We start from the raw sequence: 21,704 nt of genomic DNA on the forward strand, positions 1-21,704 counted from the left end.
ATAACTATATTTTGCCATAAATTCTTTATATATAAATGATAAAACAATCAATTAAATTCGTTATAAATAGTTCCAATAGTTCTTGTAAGCAAAGTTATTTTTTATCCATTTAACGAACCAACGAAGAATAATAACAAAACCAAGATTTTTCTTTTTCCGAATCATTAATAAGAGACAATTATAGATTGATTGATTGTATAGATTGTTTTTCACATTCAAATGTGAGATAATGTTTTTCATTTCTTTTTTAATATTATGAATAAAATCATTATTTAATCCAATAATATACCATATGCTTATAAAAAATTTATAAACAACTTAATTAGCATAGTCTTACAACCCTCAACCATATGTAGTCCAAGCAGCACTATAAAATTAATTAAAGTACATAACAGCATGGACTGCGATATGCGTTCAAAATGTCGATGTTCATGTGTCCTGCAGTTCACACGATGACGCACAGTTTGCTGCGTTCTTCATCGACCCATGAGCCGAGTGATCCACCGCTTAGAGTTTTATAATTCATTTTTATATAATATCAATATTGTTTTTATTGAAAGAAATTAAAAATACACCATTTTACTGGCATATATCAATTCCTTCAATAAATTTATTTTTATACCTAAAAATAAATGTTGCGATATGTCTTAGTTTCATATAAGCATTATGTATCATAATAATCTGGTTATGGTTTGCTATTTTGGGTGACACATACTGCAAAATTTGTATAAAACATTAACCTGATGGATGACAGGTACAAACATTGTATATTTTAGGTTGTTGCATTAGCCAACGTATGCTCATAACATAGATAAACAATATGGTACATATTCGCAACGCGTGTATATTATGGTCCATATACACACACACTTATTTCGATTACCACATTCAAAATTATTTTAATTTTAATTCGACTTCTACTTTCAAATTTTGTTTAGTTTCTTCGATTTCCATTTTCGAGAATTTGTTTTTATAGGAAACGCCATTGTTGTAGTAAGTACTGCCACAAATAGGCACAACAACATTAATAATGTTAAAGTCTTTTTATGAGGTTGCCAAGCCCCACATATAAAATAAAAGCCATCTTCATTTTATTTTGACTTTAACTTTTGATTCCTTGGAATCATTTTGTAATATTTTTATTTTGGTAAATTGTATTTATTTGTATTATAACAAATGTTTATTAACGATAAGGATATTATACAATAATGATCCTTCCGCAGGTTCACCTACGGAAACCTTGTTACGACTTTTACTTCCTCTAAATAATCAAGTTCGGTCAACTTTTGCGAAACAGCCGTAATACGCAAGGCGTCACAGTGATCACGTCCGGAGACCTCACTAAATAATTCAATCGGTAGTAGCGACGGGCGGTGTGTGCAAAGGGCAGGGACGTAATCAATGCGAGTTAATGACTCACACTTACTGGGAATTCCAAGTTCATGTGAACAGTTTCAGTTCACAATCCCAAGCATGAAAGTGGTTCAGCGGTTTACCCGGACCTCTCGGTCTAGGAAATACACGTTGATACTTTCATTGTAGCGCGCGTGCAGCCCAGGACATCTAAGGGCATCACAGACCTGTTATTGCTCAATCTCATTATTGCTAGACGCAATTTGTCCATTTAAGAAGCTAGTGTCCTTATAATGGGACAAACCAACAAACACAATAAACATTTTACTGCCACCATGAATGAAGGCTACATAAGCTTCAGCACCATAATCCTGAAGATATCTATTTAATATATTTGAGTCTCGTTCGTTATCGGAATTAACCAGACAAATCACTCCACGAACTAAGAACGACCACCCATAGATTCGAGAAAGAGCTATCAATCTGTCTTACACACTTATGTTCGGACCTGGTAAGTTTTCCCGTGTTGAGTCAAATTAAGCCGCAGGCTCCACTCCTGGTGGGCCCTTCCGTCAATTCCTTTAAGTTTCAGCTTTGCAACCATACTTCCCCCGGAGCCCAAAAGCTTTGGTTTCCCGGCAAATGCTTTCGCTTAAGTTAGTCTTATGACGGTCCAAGAATTTCACCTCTCGCGTCGTAATACTAATGCCCCCAAACTGCTTCTATTTCTATTAATCATTACCTCTTGATCTGAAAACCAATGAAAGCAGAACAGAGGTCTTATTTCATTATCCCATGCACAGAATATTCGGGCATTTGAAGCCTGCTTTAAGCACTCTAATTTGTTCAAAGTAATAGTACCGGCCCACAATAACACTCGTTTAAGAGCACTAGTGCAGGTTTTTAAATAGGAGGAACATATGAAAAAATACAAGTATTTAATCACATATAAGAACTCCACCGGTAATACGCTTACATACATAAAGGTATAGTACTAACCACAATTGTAAGTTGTACTACCCGTATGAAGCACAAGTTCAACTACGAACGTTTTAACCGCAACAACTTTAATATACGCTATTGGAGCTGGAATTACCGCAGCTGCTGGCACCAGACTTGCCCTCCAATTGGTCCTTGTTAAAGGATTTAAAGTGTACTCATTCCAATTACAGGGCCTCGGATATGAGTCCTGTATTGTTATTTTTCGTCACTACCTCCCCGAGCTGGGAGTGGGTAATTTACGCGCCTGCTGCCTTCCTTAGATGTGGTAGCCGTTTCTCAGGCTCTCTCTCCGGAATCGAACCCTGATTCCCCGTTACCCGTTGCAACCATGGTAGTCCTAGATACTACCATCAAAAGTTGATAGGGCAGACATTTGAAAGATCTGTCGTCGGTACAAGACCATACGATCTGCATGTTATCTAGAGTTCAACCAATATAACGATCTTGCGATCGCTTGGTTTTAGCCTAATAAAAGCACATGTCCCATAAAGGTTCATGTTTTAATTGCATGTATTAGCTCTAGAATTACCACAGTTATCCAAGTAACTGTTAACGATCTAAGGAACCATAACTGAAATAATGAGCCTTTTGCGGTTTCACTTTTAATTCGTGTGTACTTAGACATGCATGGCTTAATCTTTGAGACAAGCATATAACTACTGGCAGGATCAACCAGAATAATGTTTTTCCTTCATATTCCATTTATATATTTTGAATCGAAATAAGCAATATAATAGATATATAGATATATAGATTTTTCACTTTATATAATTCCATGATTTTTATTATATTGAATAAAATTCAATATTTCGCCTTTGGGTAAAATTTTAAATATATATTTATAAGTAAAAAATCCATTCGATTACGGTTATTTTTATATAGCATTCGTAATCCATATTTTCATTTTTAATTTATACTTGTTTTACCAATATAACAAGAATTTCATATAATTATTGTAATATATATGTTTCTATAATTTTATCTTTTTATACATACATATTTCGTTATAAAATATCATGTTATTTCCAACATACATAATTATTGTATCCACACATGAACAATTTTTGTTTAACCAATATAAATATTAAGTTAAATCATTTGCATTTTGAAGATAAATTTAAAATTTATCTCTTTTCATATATCTCTCTGGTAATATATAAAATAAAACCAAGCGCATATGATAATATTTCCACATTTAAAATATAATTTTATATTTCTTTCATAAGAATCCATATTTGTATTATACCGTAACGATATAATAATCCAACTATACTACAACTATAATATTTGCCTGCCTCCAAAAATTAAAGATAATATATGGAAACGATTTGTTATTCTATATGTTCGAGTTACGGGGTTTGGACTGTCACCCGCTCTCCGCTCCCTCTTACGTTCTCCACTCCCTTTTACGCTCTCCCGCTCTTCACCACAGAGTCTCCGAGGAGTCTCCGCTGCGCTTGGGAGAACCCAACGCATTCGAATAAGCTTTAGTATGAAATAACTACCACGATCAATAAACGTACGCCCGGTCGCGCCCGCGCATTTACAAAGTCAAGTGTTCGCTTTTCTCCGAGTGTTCGATTTTTCAGCAAACTAGGAAATTTCCAGGACCAGCAACCCCAACACCCTTACATTTTGGTCCTTCGAAGACGGATATCCTGGATTTTTCAAGTTTGTCCACCAGCGACCAACTTATAAGATAAGTACGAAACTTCCATCCCCTTTAATTGCCGGTCTGCAGCAAAAGGTTCGAAAATCCAATTTCGTTCAATTTGCTGAGATTTATTGTCAAATCAAACGGATTTATCCGACAAAAGGCAATTAAAGAAAAGTACTTATCCATTCTCACGGGCGCCGCCATATTACACCGTTCTAAATTTCTAAGTCCCAATTTTCCGAATATATTTAAATATTCATTCAGTCCAAAAAATGAAAAATTCCAAATGTGAAGAAAGTGAAATTAATTTGTGCCAAGTTCAGTGAAAATTCCTAAAGTCCAACACTCTGCCAAAAGTGGCAAAAATTCTATTCTCGTTTTCACTGTGTCCAACGCAAGCCAAATTCTTTTCGCAAATTTCGCACATTTTTTGCTTCAACTCCGCAGTCCGCTTAACACAATTCGCTATACATTCAAATAAAACAATAAACAACACATACCCTCTGGCCATTCAAAGTAAAATATTAATTAAATATTTACCCGCCATTTACCCATATACATTGCATGCATTACATCTCCATATAAATACATATACGCATACATCTCCATATACCTACATATACGCACACATCTCCATGTACATCACACATATTAGCGACATACATTGCGCAGATTATCTGCATTCCCTTTAACCAAAGTGTACCAAAGTTTACATTGCGTATAACCAAAGTTTACCTAAGTTTTGATTGTTTCCCGTCGGCAAGTCCATACCACAAATAAAATTTATTCCAAGTGCCGACGCGGAAAAGGCGTTTTATTTTCCATCAATGTTTTTCCGTATATTTCCAAATGAATTTCCGAACAATAAATACATTTTAAATTAAATTAAACATTTTTAATATTTATTAAATTTTTTTTGAAAATTTTCAAAAAAAATAATCATCCATAAATAAATAATACGGCCAAATACAAGTCGTTCACCCGACAAATATTTCCTTTTCGTATTGCTGGGATATTAGTTTGTGGTGGTTTTAGAAGTATTTACAGCGCGGAGAAAAGACTTCAATTCCAGTCATTCCATTTTCTCCGTTTCCAGTTGTAAATAAAAGAATAAAATTTTCTTCCTTCTATTCTATTAATTTTATTTTATTTGAAAATTTTCAAAAAAAATAATCATCCATAAACAAATAATACGGCCAAATACAAGTCGTTCACCCGACAAATATTTCCTTTTCGTATTGCTGGGATATTAGTTTGTGGTTGTTTTAGAAGTATTTACAGCGCGGAGAAAAGACTTCAATTCCAGTCATTCCATTTTCTCCGTTTCCAGTTGTAAATAAAAGAATAAAATTTTCTTCCTTCTAATAAACATTTTATATCACTGTGTTCCAATTTCCAAGGGTTCCAACCATAAATAAGGTGGACCCAATTACCGTAAATCACAGGTCGTTTATACAATTCGCTGTTCACTCCGAGTCACCTGTCCGATCAGTCTAAACTACGACGTTTCCACTTCGTAAATTTTACACCACTTAAATTATTAAGTGCAGTCTGAGGAATCTGTCTACTTTTTCAAAAGTTTGACCGGGCTCCAAAACCGCTTCCCTTCCGTTTCGTATTTCTTCGATTATGCCCATCGGGGACGATAAGAAGAAATTGTCCGCTGACAAGCCCAGGTCTATTTTTTCACCACAAGGGCCCAAGAGTCCAAGAATCCCAAGCATTTCGGTGAGAACGCCTGCGCAGATTTCCGACGACTGTGCTACTCCATCCAAAGCCACAGTACAGCGCATAGCTAAAAATATGGCTGCTTCAGATCTAGCGCTAGCCAAATTCATTTCGGTTTCTGACCGCTTAAGCGAATTTGAGGCTCAGATCAACACTCCGGAATCCGCAGCTCCAACTGTCACGATGCTTGACGTCCGTCGCGACCAAGTCCGAACCCTATGGGACAAGGTTGAAAAGTTATTCCATTTAAATGCCAAAACAAGTGGCGACGCGCATGCCATAGTTTCGATTTCGCCTCTCACCAACGAGGGTTTCCGCTCTGCGTGGGAAAACCTGATAGAGCGTTTCGAAAATAAACGATTGTTGGTAAACAGTCAATTGAAAATACTGTTTAATGTGCAGTCGATACCACAGGAATCTGGGGCGGCCTTGAAGGTACTGCAAAGTACTGTTCAAGGTTGCTTGACTTCCTTAGAACTGTCAGGCATCAACACTGAGAACTGGGACTGCCTGCTGGTATATCTGTGCTCATCCAAGCTCCCGAAGATAACTCTCTCCTTATGGGAGCAGTCGCTACATAAGAAAGCCGACATCCCGACATGGGGAGAGCTGAACACCTTCCTCACAGAACGTCATCGAACCCTAGAAGCAATCGATGATGTGAGACCGTCCGTACCGAGTCAGTCGCATTCCAAAGCGATAAACTCAAGTGGGCCCTCTAGAAAATTAAATTCCTACGAGGCGAAAGTGGCTCCAAAATTGAAAAGTTGCGACTTGTGCAACAAGGAGAACCATCCTGTCCGTGTATGTCCGCGGTTTCTCCAAATGTCGGTTGACGACCGGTCAGCCTACATTAAACGGAAGCAGTTATGCTTAAACTGCTTCGCAACGGGACATCAGCTTCGTGAGTGCAAAAGCACTCACAATTGTTTTACTTGCCGTGGCCGGCATCACACGTTGTTGCACCGAAACAACCTCTGTTCCAGCAATTCAAGCCCTTCAAATCCTGCAAGGCCAATTTCCGCTAATCAGGCCAATTTCGTTCCAAATGAGCAAGCCGGTGTTCAAAATTATTTCGCCACGGGCTCAAGAGCTATCCTTCTTGGCACTGCCATAATCAATATCTCCCATCTTGGCACTAACTTTAAGGCACGCGCCCTGATCGACTCCGGATCAGAAGCGACATTCATAACCGAGCGACTGTTCAATCTAATTAGATTACCATTCCAGGTGGTTCAAGCCCAAGTCTCGGGCTTAAACCAAACAGTAGCTGCTCAGTCCAAGAAGCTCTGCAGTTTCACCATCCGATCTCCGACTAGGCCCGCGTTGCAGTTGGAGACGACGGCCTATGTCCTCCCTCAACTAGCCGGAAATCTGCCTTCCTACCCAATTCCGCAAAATTTCCTTCGGGATCTTCCCGATTTTCCATTGGCGGATCCAAAGTTCTATGAGAGCGCACAAATAGATGTACTTATCGGAGCCGACATCCTGCCTTCGGTGCTTCTGAGTGGAGCAAAAACCAACATCTGTGGCTCTCTCTTGGGGCAAGAGACCATTTTCGGCTGGGTACTAACTGGGCCAGTCTCAGCCTCAGCCCAAAGCAGAATTTCCTCTTTTTCGACACAGATCTCCCACGCGTACGATAATTCACTGGACAAACTCCTCACAAAATTTTGGGAGGTGGAGGATATACCAACAAAGTTGGTAAAAGAATCCGATTCCATGTGCGAGAAGAATTTCCTTCAAACGACCACGAGAAACGAGTGCGGCAAATATGTCGTTACTCTGCCTTTTCGCGACCCAGAACATATCGGTTCCGGGCTAGGGCATTCTAGGTCTTTCGCGTTGGCTCAGTTCTTAAGAAATGAGCAGCGTCTAAAAAGAGATGAGGCCTTGAAAGCGAGATACGATTCGGTGATCCAGGAATATCTCGACTTAAAGCACATGCGACAAGTTCTTCCTACGCATGATTGCAACGCCTATTATATGCCACATCACGCCGTCTTAAAACCGGAGAGCGTAACTACTAAACTCCGTGTAGTATTCAATGCCTCCAGCCCAACATCGAATGGTACCAGTTTAAATGATATCCTTCATGCTGGCCCTGTCTTACAGTCCGACTTGACCATTCAAATTCTGAAGTGGCGCTATTTCCGATACGTGTTCAACGCCGATATCGAGAAAATGTATCGGCAGATCTGGGTAGATCCGAGACACACTCCATTCCAGCGAATACTTTTCCGTAACAATAGAGGGGAAATCAGAGATTTCGAACTGAAAACAGTAACCTTTGGAGTCAATTGCGCGCCTTTCCTGGCGATCCGAGTACTGCAGCAGCTAGCAGCTGACGTAGAACTCAGCCATCCAAAAGCTAGCAATGTCATTCGAAATTTCATGTATGTGGATGATGTTTTAGCCGGAGCGGACTCCACGGAAGAAGCTCAGCTCATGGTGCAAGAGCTCCGAGACGCTCTGAATTCTGCCGGATTTCCATTGAGGAAATGGACCTCCAACCAAAAGGAAGTTTTAGCGGCCATTCAGAGCAACCATCTTTTAAATACTGATTTTCTCGAGATCGATGCAGAAAGTACTGCCAAAACCCTCGGTATTCGCTGGAAAGCAACCTCCGACGAATTCTTCTTCGTCCCGCCAGAGTTGGCTATCGAAACGTCCTTTACAAAACGCCAAGTCCTGTCCCAAATTGCCAAATTGTTCGACCCTGCCGGCTGGTTAGCGCCGTTTATCGTTCGAGCCAAAATTTTCATGCAGGAGATTTGGCTGCAGGAACTTGGGTGGGACGAAAACATTCCAAATGAGCTTTGTCAGCGATGGCTGAATTTTCTTCAAAGTTATTCAGTGTTAGAGCAGATACGCATTCCACGCTGGCTATCGTTTCGTCCAGATTTCAAGGTCGAGCATCATGGCTTTTGCGATGCGTCGCAAAAGGCTTACGGGGCGGCCATATATGTCCGCGTAGAAGTGGGCAGCACCATTATGGTGCAACTCTTGACCGCGAAAACCCGGGTAGCACCAGTCAAAACGGTTTCGCTCCCAAGATTGGAGCTGTGCGGAGCGTTATTGCTTTCCGAAATGGCTGCAGCCATCATTCCGCAGATGCCTACGACTAACTCCGAACTTTACTGTTGGACGGACTCCACGATAGTGCTTGCATGGTTAAGCAAGCCAGCATGCCAGTGGACCACATTTGTAGCCAATAGGGTGACGAAGATCGCCCAGGCCACAAAAACAGAGAATTGGTCTCATGTTCAATCTGAGCATAATCCAGCAGACCTGGCAAGTAGAGGAGTTTCCCTCCAAGATCTAGCCGATAGCCAGTTATGGTGGCACGGACCGACTTGGTTGCAAAATCCACGCAACCAATGGCCAACTCAGGTCAACGCTCCGGTGACCGACCTGGAGAAGCGTGCTCTAAAAGTCCATCTCGCGAAAGCTCCTTCTGAAGAGTTGTTGGCACGTTTCTCCAAGCTAGAGAAAGCTCTACGAGTCCTTGCTTATGTTTATCGCTTCATTCAGCGGTGCAGGAAGCAGACATCTCCATCTGATGTGCATCTACTGGCCACTGAAATCGCCGCCGCCGAGCGGTTCCTAATTTCGAACACTCAGCGCAAAGAATTCCCTGTGGAATATCACTGCCTAAGTGAAAAGCGTCCAGTGCCAAGTTCAAGTGCCATCCTAAGCATGAACCCGTTTCTAGATCCGCAAGGACTGATCAGGGCATGCGGCCGTGTGGCGGCTTCCGAAAGCCTTCAATACAATGAACGCCATCCAGTGATTCTTCCGTATAACTGCCTGCTTTCTCGCCTCCTTGCGAATTTCACGCATCGCATAACTCTCCATGGTGGTAACCAGTTAATGGTGCGCCTTATCCGGTCGAAATACTGGATTCCGAGAATCAAGAACCTGATGAAAGCAGTGGTAAATTCGTGCAAAGTATGTGTGATCCACAAAAAGCGCTTGCAAAGCCAACTGATGGGTGTCCTGCCCAAAGAAAGAGCATCGTTCTCCCGACCATTCACGTATACTGGCATGGATTACGCCGGTCCGTTCGATATAAAGAACTATACGGGAAGAGCATGTCTTATTACAAAGGGGTATGTGTTAGTTTTTGTTTGTTTCTCCACCAAGGCCATCCACTTAGAGCCTACATCTGACTTAACGACCGAGAAGTTTCTTGCCGCTTTCTCTCGCTTTGTATCCAGAAGAGGGTGTCCACGTCAAGTCCAGTCAGACAATGGCAAAACCTTTGTTGGGGCTGCCACCCTGCTTTCCCGCGATTTCCTTCAAGCCGTAAAAGAGTCGGTGACGAATGCCTATATTCATCAAGAGATGCAATGGCAATTTATTCCTCCGGGAGCACCCCATATGGGAGGCCTTTGGGAAGCAGGCGTAAAAAGCTTCAAGACGCTATTTTACAAATGCACGGCCACACGAAAATACACGTTCGAAGAGCTCTCCACGCTCTTGGCAAAAATAGAAGCGTGCCTTAACTCCAGGCCGCTCTCTCCTATGTCTGAAGATCCGACAGACTTGCTGGCTCTGACGCCAGGGCATTTCCTTGTCGGGGGACCCCTTATGTCCACGGTGGAACCCGAAGTAAAGGGGGAAACGAAATCCCTTCTTAATCGGTGGCAGCATTTGAAGGCTCTCCATCAGCAGTTCCGTGTGCGATGGAAAGAAGAGTACCTCAAAGAACTCCACAAGCGTTCTAAATGGCAGGCCCCGTCCAAAAATCTACGCATCGATGACATGGTCGTCATCAAGGACGACAACTTGCCCTCAAATGAGTGGCGGCTCGGCAGAATTGAGTCTGTTTTCCCAGGAGCTGACGGCAACGTCCGTGTAGTAAACATCCGTACTGCACGTGGAGTTATTAAACGTCCAGTGGCAAAAGTGGTGCTTTTGCCGACGGAGTCTTCCGAATCTCCACAATAATAGGCGCTCCTCTCGTCCTTAGTTGTAGTTCACTATCACTAATCATCCGTTATTTTTCATTTCGTTTTCGATCTCCTTTCGACATTCGACTACGCGCAGCATGGCTCCTCGTCAACAAAACGCACGCAGTGCTCGTGCCGTGGAGAGCAGACGTACCCGAGGTATTCAATCCTACCGATGCCGAGTCTGCCGCGGTATCCATCCTCTTCGGAAGTGCGCGAGGTTCCTAAAGCTCAGCGCTGAAAAGCGTTTGCGAGCAGTCCTCATTAACCAATACTGCGCCAATTGCCTCGCTCACGAGCATTCCACGGGAGACTGCCGAAGCGGTGATCGTTGCAAGAAGTGCGACCGATCCCACCACACGCTGCTCCACATGCACGAGCAGGTTAGCTCGTTGTCGCGGTCGCGAGCGCGCTCGCGTCGCCAACCGGTGCCAACCCGGCAAGCAGCTTCGGCCTCGTCCCAACGTTCCCGCCGGCACAATCCGCCAACTCAGCGTAGGAGTTCACCGCCACGACGACCGGAATCGACGACGCCAGGCCCATCGCTCTCGTCGCTGCTGCAACGCCACAGCGTGAACATCCTTCCCACAGCGCTGGTCAAGTTGGAGACCGGGACGAAGACCTTCGAGACCGCAGCACTTATCGATCCGTGCAGCCCCATGAGCTGCATCGACGCTTCGTTGGCGTCAGCCTTTAAGCTTTCGATGACCAATGTTGGCGACGAGAAGGTCTGCATGACGACGATTCGCTCCAGGATCGACGCGAACACGAAGCTCGAGGTCGTGCTCAAGATCGAGCCCAGGGTGCGGATCCGTACACCTGTCCGGGCATTGAGCGACACCGTAGTGTCCAAGTACAGGGACATCATGCTGGCGGATGACGGGTTCCATCGGCCTGCTACCGTATCCATGGTCTTAGGAGCAGACATTTATCCTAAGGTTATCCAATCCGGATTCCTGACCTTCGACGAGGGAATGCCGGTCGCTCAAAAGACCGTGTTTGGGTGGATCGTGTCCGGTGCCTGCAGCTTGCCGTAGGATGGCTATGTTGCAACCCCAGTGATTGCAAGGGGGGCGGAATGTTCGAGTTACGGGGTTTGGACTGTCACCCGCTCTCCGCTCCCTCTTACGTTCTCCACTCCCTTTTACGCTCTCCCGCTCTTCACCACAGAGTCTCCGAGGAGTCTCCGCTGCGCTTGGGAGAACCCAACGCATTCGAATAAGCTTTAGTATGAAATAACTACCACGATCAATAAACGTACGCCCGGTCGCGCCCGCGCATTTACAAAGTCAAGTGTTCGCTTTTCTCCGAGTGTTCGATTTTCAGCAAACTAGGAAATTTCCAGGACCAGCAACCCCATCACCCTTACACTATATATAATAGAAACTTGACTTTTGTTTCAACGATATTATCTAAAAAGCGTATATATTCCTATTATCCGCGGAGCCAAGTCCCGTGTTCTATAGAACTGAGAAAACAAATTTGTACACTATAATGGCTTTTCTCTATAATACTAAGGAATGTGGGATATTTTCAGCATTTTTTCCCTTAATATACTATAATAATTAAATTAATCATTTTTCCATATGTATTATTTTATTTAATTTAACTCATATTATATTGCCAAAATATCATATGAATACATAAGTTTTGAACAATATGAGAGGTCGGCAACCACTGCCTACCTATAGTAGTTTTTGAACCCTCTGTCGTAATTCCGGTCGTTTACACTACTATACCCTCTCATTATAATGGCTTTTCTCTATAATACTAAGGAATGTGGGATATTTCAGCATTTTTTCCCTTATACATATAATAATTAATCATTTTCATAAGTATATTATTTAATTTACTCATATAATTGCCAAAATCATATGAATACATAAGTTTTGAACAATATGAGAGGTCGGCAACCACTGCCTACCTATAGTAGTTTTTGAACCCTCTGTCGTAATTCCGGTCGTTTACACTACTATACCCTCTCACTATAATGGCTTTTCTCTATAATACTAAGAGAATGTGGGAATATTTCAGCATTTTTTCCCCTATACATATAATAATTAATCATTTTTATATGTATATTATTTAATTTACTCATATAATTGCCAAAATCATATGATTACATTAGTTTTGAACAATATGAGAGGTCGGCAACCACTGCCTACCTATAGTAGTTTTTGAACCCTCTGTCGTAATTCCGCTCGTTTACACTACTATACCCTCTCACTATAATGGCTTTTCTCTATAATACTAAGAGAATGTGGGAATATTTCAGCATTTTTTCCCCTATACATATAATAATTAATCATTTTCATATGTATATTATTTAATTTACTCATATAATTGCCAAAATCATATAAATACATAAGTTTTGAACAATATCAGAGGTCATATAATACTAAGATAATATGGGAATATTTCAGCATTTTTTCCCTTATACATATAATAATTAATCATTTTCGTATGTATATTATTTAATTTACTCATATAATTGCCAAAATCATATAAATACATAAGTTTTGAACAATATCAGAGGTCGGCAACGGTCTTTCCTCTATAATACTAAGATAATATGGGAATACTTCAGCATTTTTTCCCTTATACATATAATAATTAATCATTTTCATATGTATATTATTTAATTTACTCGTATAATTGCCAAAATCCTATGAACACATAAGGGAATACAATATGAGAGGTCGGCGCAACCATAATATAGTAGTTGATGACGAGGTGTTTGGCAACTTAACACAATTCTTTGAAAAGTCTTTATATTAATTATATGATAGGGGCAATATCATATGCGTCACTAAATTGATGACAAGGTGTTTGGCAACGTGACACAATTCATTAAAGTTTTTATATTAATTATATGATAGGGACAATATCATATGCGTCACTAAATTGATGACGAGGTATTTGGCAACTTGATAGAATTCTTTAAAGTCTTTATATCAAAAATTATATGATAGGAACAATATCATATGCGTCACTAAATTGATGACGAGGAGTTTGGCAACTTGACAAAATTCAATAAAGTCTTTATATTAATTATATGATAGGGACAATATCATATGCGTCACTAAATTGATCAGTCGCGATCGAACACTCAACGAGTGCAGACGTGCCTGCGGACCGCAAGCAAGAAATTGTTTCGCTTTTTTCGTGTTTCTTTACCTCCGTTATTCGCATACCGGTCACCGCGTCGCGAGATTTCGCCGCGCGCTCTGATTGTTTCAGCTCGCGTGCCTAACGGACACACACCAACACTAACGCACACTCGAGCGTGCGTGTTATCTGGTTGTTTACATCAAGCGCTTAGTTAAGCAACTTTAACACAGCAGCAGCCACGTGCAGTGGTTGGTTCACCGACCAACTGTACCCAGCTCCCCCCCCTTCTACCAATCACCCTACACCATGGATTGGCAGGCCCCCCCGCGTGTCATCAAGCCAAGCAAATCTACGCCCTGCAAGAAGGCCCTCAGAGCAAGGGAGCCCAGCACTAGCAGCGACTCCAGCACCTCGCATTCTGAGCCCGGTGAGGTCAAGCGCAAGCCCGCGCGCAAGCCCCAAATGGAGGAACTTGACGTCACGCCCAGCACCAGCGCAGCCTCGCGTCGTAGGTTAGCAAACAACCAGTTTGCCATCCTCTCGAGCGATGAGGAAGACAATGACGACGACGACCAAGCCGCCTCAGACGAAGAACCTGTACCCGCTGCCAACAAAACCCCGGACAAACCCAGGCCTACCCCGAGGACTTTCAAGCCACCCCCGATCTTCATCCCGGACGTGACCAACATTTCTGCTCTGATCAAGATGATTACGACTCTCGTGGGTCCCAGCAAAGACTTCACATACAAATCGGAACGCAACAACGTGCGTTTAATGATGCCTGACAAGGAGTCTTACTCCGAGCTTCGTAGGCACCTGGTTTCCCAGAACAAAAGGCATCGCACGTTCCAGCCCAAAGATGAGAGGGCCTACAGAGTCGTAATCAAGGGATTACACCACACCGCCGATCGTGACGAGATTCAAGGGGAACTTGAAAGACTAGGGCATAAGGTCAGAGACCTGCATAATCCTATTGGTAGGAAAACCAAGGAGCCACTCGGGATATTTTTCGCCAACATTGAACCCGCCAGTAACAACAAGGAGGTCTACCAAATCAGGAGACTGTGCAGGTCGGTCGTCACCATCGAGCCTCCCCGTAAATTCAACGACGTGCCTCAGTGCTTTAGATGCCAAGGGTTTGGACATACCCAGCGCTACTGCTTCCTCGAGCACCGATGCGTGAAATGTGGTGGCCAACACGACTCCAGGACTTGCACTAAGAAGGAGGATGAGAAGGCATGCTGCCTTCACTGCCAAGCTGACCACCCCGCTTCATACAGAGGATGCCCTGCCTACAAGAAGGCCAAGGCACAGCAAGCCCCTAAACCCAGACCGGCCACACCCACCAGCAAGCCCAGCACCATCCAGATCCCAAACATCTCCAAAATGAGCTATAAAGACGCGCTCAAGGCTACTCATGCACCACAGCAATCCGATCCCAACCAAAACCGCCAAACCCCACCTGAAGCTCCGCAATCCAATAACTTGGAACAAATCTTTGCCCGTTTTCAAGGAATGGTTGAAAGTATGATGGAAAAAATGTTCACCCAAATGACGCAGCTTATTGCTTCCATCCTCAATGCCAAATCATGGAAATAAGCCTGAACATAGTCATTTGGAATGCTAACGGCCTGCAGAGGAGCAGAGCCGAGGTAGAACACCTTATAAAAACGGAAGCGATTGACATACTCCTTGTATCCGAAACCCATTTTTGTCCACGATCCCACTACAACATCAGCGGCTATGATGTCTTACTCGCCAACCATCCATCTGGCAGAGCGCGCGGAGGAGCAGCCATGCTCATCAGGAGTGGTATCCAGTACACGGAGCTACCTGCGTTCCAGGAGGAATGGGCCCAGTGTGCCCTGGCTCGAATCTCCAGCCTTCAGGGGGCATCACCATTGGAGCGGTCTACTTCCCCCCCAGACACTCAGTCACCGAGACTCGCTTACAAGAGCTTTTCGAGTCCTTTGGTCCTCGCTTCATAGCAGCCGGTGACTTTAACGCCAAACACTCTTGGTGGGGGTCCCGCTCCATCAACCCCAAAGGCAGAACGCTCCACAAGTTCGTGCAGAGCAGAAGACTGAATTGCAGAAGGTTGGCCTACTAACCCTGCCTTGTCTCCCGACCTCTTGGATTTTGCCATCTCCAAAGGCATAGGACAAGCCAGACTCTCATGCACCACATACAACAAGCTGCTATCCGACCACAGTGCAATAAGAATGCTCCTCAATATCCCCGTCCTAAAAAAAGACCTGCCCAGAAGACTCACCGGGAAGCATACCGACTCCTCCAAATTTACCTTCTGGATGCTATCCTCCCTGGACCTGGATCCTCCTCTTTCCTCCCCAAGAGTAATTGATGCGGTGATTAATACACACACTGAGGAGATGCACAATGAGGCTAAGTTCGCCAACCCTCCTCCTCCAACTACCCCGAGAACACCTGAGCGAGATCTCCACCTTTGGTCTCCAGAGATTGCGGCATTCGTGGCGGAGAAGAGGCGCCTCAGACGTATTTGGTTCTCCTCGCGCAAGCCAAGGGATAAAGCGGCACTTAACAGAGCCAGCAAGGAGCTTAAGGTCAAGCTTTGCACACTACGGCAGGACTCATTCAATCGATTCCTTGAAGAGCTGGAACCTGGTGACCCGCAACACAATCTGTGGCATGTCACGCGCCACATGGCTCTTGGTGCCGTTCCGATGACGAAAGAGCAGAAGCATTCGCAGATCACCTCCAGAACGCATTCACCCCATTCAACAGATGCACTGGTTAAGAGCGTGCTGCCACCACCAGGTGCCTTGAGAGTCCATCTCCACCCAGCTTGCCGATAGAGCCCGTCACCCCTGAAGAGGTTGCGCAGGAGATCGCCTCCCTAAAGGCCAGCAAATCCCCCGGACTGGATCGTATCGACGCCACTTTCCTCAAAATTATGCCTCCTCCTTGCTCCCAGATGTTGGCTAACATCTTCAACAGCTGCTTCTCACTAGGGTACTTCCCGAGATCATGGAAACGTGCAGAAGTCATCCTCATCCTTAAACCCGGAAAACCTGGAGCCCATCTTGCCTCATATAGACCGATTAGTTTGCTGGCAATACTCTCCAAAATACTCGAAAGAGTATTTCTGCGCAGAGTGTTGCCAGTACTGGACGAGGCTGGTTTGATCCCGGATCACCAGTTTGGATTAAGGCGATCTCATGGAACACCCGAACAATGCCACCGGCTCGTATCAAGAATCCTCGATGCATTCGAGAAGAAAAGATACTGTTCGGCCGTCTTCCTCGATGTCAAGCAGGCGTTTGACAGAGTGTGGCATTCCGGTCTCCTCCACAAACTCAAGTCCCACCTTCCCAGTTCCCACTACGCTCTACTCAAATCTTACACCGAAGGAAGAGAATTCCAAGTGCGTTGCGGATCCTCATCCAGCACGCCAAGGCCCATAAGAGCCGGAGTACCTCAAGGCAGCGTCCTTGGTCCCATCCTCTACACCCTCTTCACAGCAGACCTTCCTATAATACCCTCCCGTCACCTCACAATAGCCACCTATGCCGACGACACCGCGTTCCTCGCCACCGCTACTAATCCAGATAGAGCTTCAGCCATCATCCAGAGGCAACTGGATGCTCTGAATCCATGGCTAAAACGATGGAATATTGCGGTCAACGCCGAAAAATCCTCCCATACAACATTTTCCCTGCGCAGAGGAGAATGCCCTCCGGTCACTCTTGACGGCGACACGATCCCCACTACCAGCACCTCCAAATACCTAGGGCTTACACTGGATAGAAGGCTGACATGGGGCCCTCACATTGATAGGAAGCGTACCCAGGCCAACATACGCCTTAAGCAACTCCACTGGCTTGTTGGGAAAAGTTCCAAGCTGAGGGACAAAACGAAGCTGCTTGTCTACAAGACTATTCTCAAGCCAATATGGACTTATGGAATCCAGCTGTGGGGCACTACAAGTGCTTCACACAGAAGAAAGATCCAGCAATTCCAGAACCGATGCTTGAGAATAGTCTCCAACGCCCATCCCTATCACGAGAATACTGCCATCCACGAGGAGCTCGGAATTCCGTGGGTGGAAGATGAGATCTACCTACTCAGTGAGAGATACGCCAGAAGACTGGAGAATCACCCCAACCACCTGGCCATCAATCTGCTAGACAACAGCCAATCCACAAGACGTCTGCAGAGAACGCACCCGCTTGACCTCACGCAACATTAATGTAAATTTGTAACCCCTACCCAAGTACATTCTAAGTACTCCCCGTATGTCAATGTTCCCCCATATAAAATTTAATTATTGTCCATTAGGACAGATTTTAAATAAATAAAACAGATACACAAAAAAAAAAAAAAAAAAACTAAATTGATGACGAGGTATTTGGCAACTTGATACAATTCTTTAAAGTCTTTATATCAAAAATTATATGATAGGGACAATATCATATGCGTCACTAAATTGATGACGAGGTATTTGGCAACTTGATACAATTCTTTAAAGTTTTTAAATTAAAAATTATATGATACGGACAATATCAATATAACTTGACACAATTCATTAAAGTCTTTATATTAATTATATGATAGGGACAATATCATATGCGTCACTAAATTGATGACGAGGAATTTGGCAACTTGATAGAATTCTTTAAAGTCTTTATATCAAAAATTATATGATAGGGACAATATCATATGCGTCACTAAATTGATGACGAGGTGTTTAGCAACTTGACGCAATTCATTAAAGTCTTTATATTAATTATATGATAGGGACAATATCATATGCGTCACTAAATTGATGACGAGGTATTTGGCAACTTGATACAATTCTTTAAAGTCTTTATATCAAAAATTATATGATAGTGACAATATCATATGCGTCACTAAATTGATGACGAGGTGTTTGGCAACTTGATACAATTCTTTAAAGTCTTTATATCAAAAACTATATGATAGGGACAATAGCATATGCGTCACTAAATTGATGACGAGGTATTTGGCAACTTGATAGAATTCTTTAAAGTCTTTATATCAAAAATTATATGATAGTGACAATATCATATGCGTCACTAAATTGATGACGAGGTGTTTGGCAACTTGATACAATTCTTTAAAGTCTTTATATCAAAAACTATATGATAGGGACAATAGCATATGCGTCACTAAATTGATGACGAGTTATTTGGCAACTTGATAGAATTCTTTAAAGTCTTTATATCAAAAATTATATGATAGGGACAATATCATATGCGTCACTAAATTGATGACGAGGTGTTTGGCAACGTGACACAATTCATTAAAGTGTTTATATTAATTATATGATAGGGACAATATCATATGCGTCACTAAATTGATGACAAGGTGTTTGGGAACGTGACACAATTCATTAAAGTCTTTATATTAATTATATGATAGGGACAATATCCTATGCGTCACTAAATTGATGACGAGGTATTTGGCAACTTGATAGAATTCATTAAAGTCTTTATATTAATTATATGATAGGGACAATATCATATGCGTCACTAAATTGATGACAAGGTGTTTGGCAACTTGATACAATTCTTTAAAGTCTTTATATCAAAAATTATATGATAGGGACAATAGCATATGCGTCACTAAATTGATAACGAGGTGTTTGGCAACTTGATACAATTCTTTAAAGTCTTTATATCAAAAATTATATGATAGGAACAATATCATATGCGTCACTAAATTGATGACGAGGTGTTTGGCAACTTGACACAATTCTTTAAAGTCTTTATATCAAAAATTATATGATAGGGACAATATCATATGCGTCACTAAATTGATGACGAGGAGATTGGCAACTTGACACAATTCATTAAAGTCTTTATATTAATTATATGATAGGGACAATATCATATGCGTCACTAAATTGATACGAGGTATTTGGCAACTTGATAGAATTCTTTAAAGTCTTTATATCAAAAATTATATGATAGGGACAATATCATATGCGTCACTAAATTGATGACGAGGTGTTTGGCAACGTGACACAATTCATTAAAGTCTTTATATTAATTATATGATAGGGACAATATCATATGCGTCACTAAATTGATGACAAGGTGTTTGGGAACGTGACACAATTCATTAAAGTCTTTATATTAATTATATGATAGGGACAATATCATATGCGTCATTAAATTGATGACGAGGTGTTTGGCAACTTGACACAATTCATTAAAGTCTTTATATTAATTATATGATAGGGACAATATCATATGCGTCACTAAATTGATGACGAGGAATTTGGCAACTTGATAGAATTCTTTAAAGTCTTTATATCAAAAATTATATGATAGGGACAATATCATATGCGTCACTAAATTGATGACGAGGTGTTTGGCAACTTGACGCAATTCATTAAAGTCTTTATATTAATTATATGATAGGGACAATATCATATGCGTCACTAAATTGATGACGAGGTATTTGGCAACTTGATACAATTCTTTAAAGTCTTTATATCAAAATTATATGATAGTGACAATATCATATGCGTCACTAAATTGATGACGAGGTGTTTGGCAACTTGATACAATTCTTTAAAGTCTTTATATCAAAAACTATATGATAGGGACAATAGCATATGCGTCACTAAATTGATGACGAGGTATTTGGCAACTTGATAGAATTCTTTAAAGTCTTTATATCAAAAATTATATGATAGGGACAATATCATATGCGTCACTAAATTGATGACGAGGTGTTTGGCAACGTGACACAATTCATTAAAGTCTTTATATTAATTATATGATAGGGACAATATCATATGCGTCACTAAATTGATGACAAGGTGATTGGGAACGTGACACAATTCATTAAAGTCTTTATATTAATTATATGATAGGGACAATATCATATGCGTCACTAAATTGATGACGAGGTATTTGGCAACTTGATAGAATTCATTAAAGTCTTTATATTAATTATATGATAGGGACAACATCATATGCGTCACTAAATTGATGACAAGGTGTTTGGAAACTTGATACAATTCTTTAAAGTCTTTATATCAAAAATTATATGATAGGGACAATAGCATATGCGTCACTAAATTGATAACGAGGTGTTTGGCAACTTGATACAATTCTTTAAAGTCTTTATATCAAAAATTATATGATAGGAACAATATCATATGCGTCACTAAATTGATGACGAGGTGTTTGGCAACTTGACACAATTCTTTAAAGTCTTTATATCAAAATTATATGATAGGGACAATATCATATGCGTCACTAAATTGATGACGAGGTGATTGGCAACTTGACACAATTCATTAAAGTCTTTATATTAATTATATGATAGGGACAATATCATATGCGTCACTAAATTGATGACGAGGTATTTGGCAACTTGATAGAATTCTTTAAAGTCTTTATATCAAAAATTATATGATAGGGACAATATCATATGCGTCACTAAATTGATGACGAGGTGTTTGGCAACGTGACACAATTCATTAAAGTCTTTATATTAATTAATGATAGGGACAATATCATATGCGTCACTAAATTGATGACAAGGTGTTTGGGAACGTGACACAATTCATTAAAGTCTTTATATTAATTATATGATAGGGACAATATCATATGCGTCACTAAATTGATGACGAGGTATTTGGCAACTTGATAGAATTCATTAAAGTCTTTATATTAATTATATGATAGGGTTGTCCCTATCATATGCGTCACTAAATTGATGACGAGGTGTTTGGCAACTTGACACAATTCATTAAAGTCTTTATATTAATTATATGATAGGGACAATATCATATGCGTCACTAAATTGATGACGAGGTATTTGGCAACTTGATAGAATTCTTTAAAGTCTTTATATCAAAATTATATGATAGGGACAATATC

The 21,704-nt window shown here is 41.6% G+C and overlaps 1 non-coding gene across 1 annotated transcript; it reads right to left on the reverse strand.

Moving 5' to 3' along the window:
* Positions 1–336: 336 nt before the first annotated feature.
* On the reverse strand, positions 337–515 carry LOC117148968. Its single transcript, XR_004459969.1, has one exon. It is a non-coding gene; the product is annotated as a 5.8S ribosomal RNA (ribosomal RNA).
* Positions 516–21,704: the final 21,189 nt, after the last annotated feature.

The sequence above is a fragment of the Drosophila mauritiana genome, chromosome X, assembly GCF_004382145.1.
Source record: "Drosophila mauritiana strain mau12 chromosome X, ASM438214v1, whole genome shotgun sequence".
Lineage (NCBI taxonomy): Eukaryota > Metazoa > Arthropoda > Insecta > Diptera > Drosophilidae > Drosophila > Drosophila mauritiana.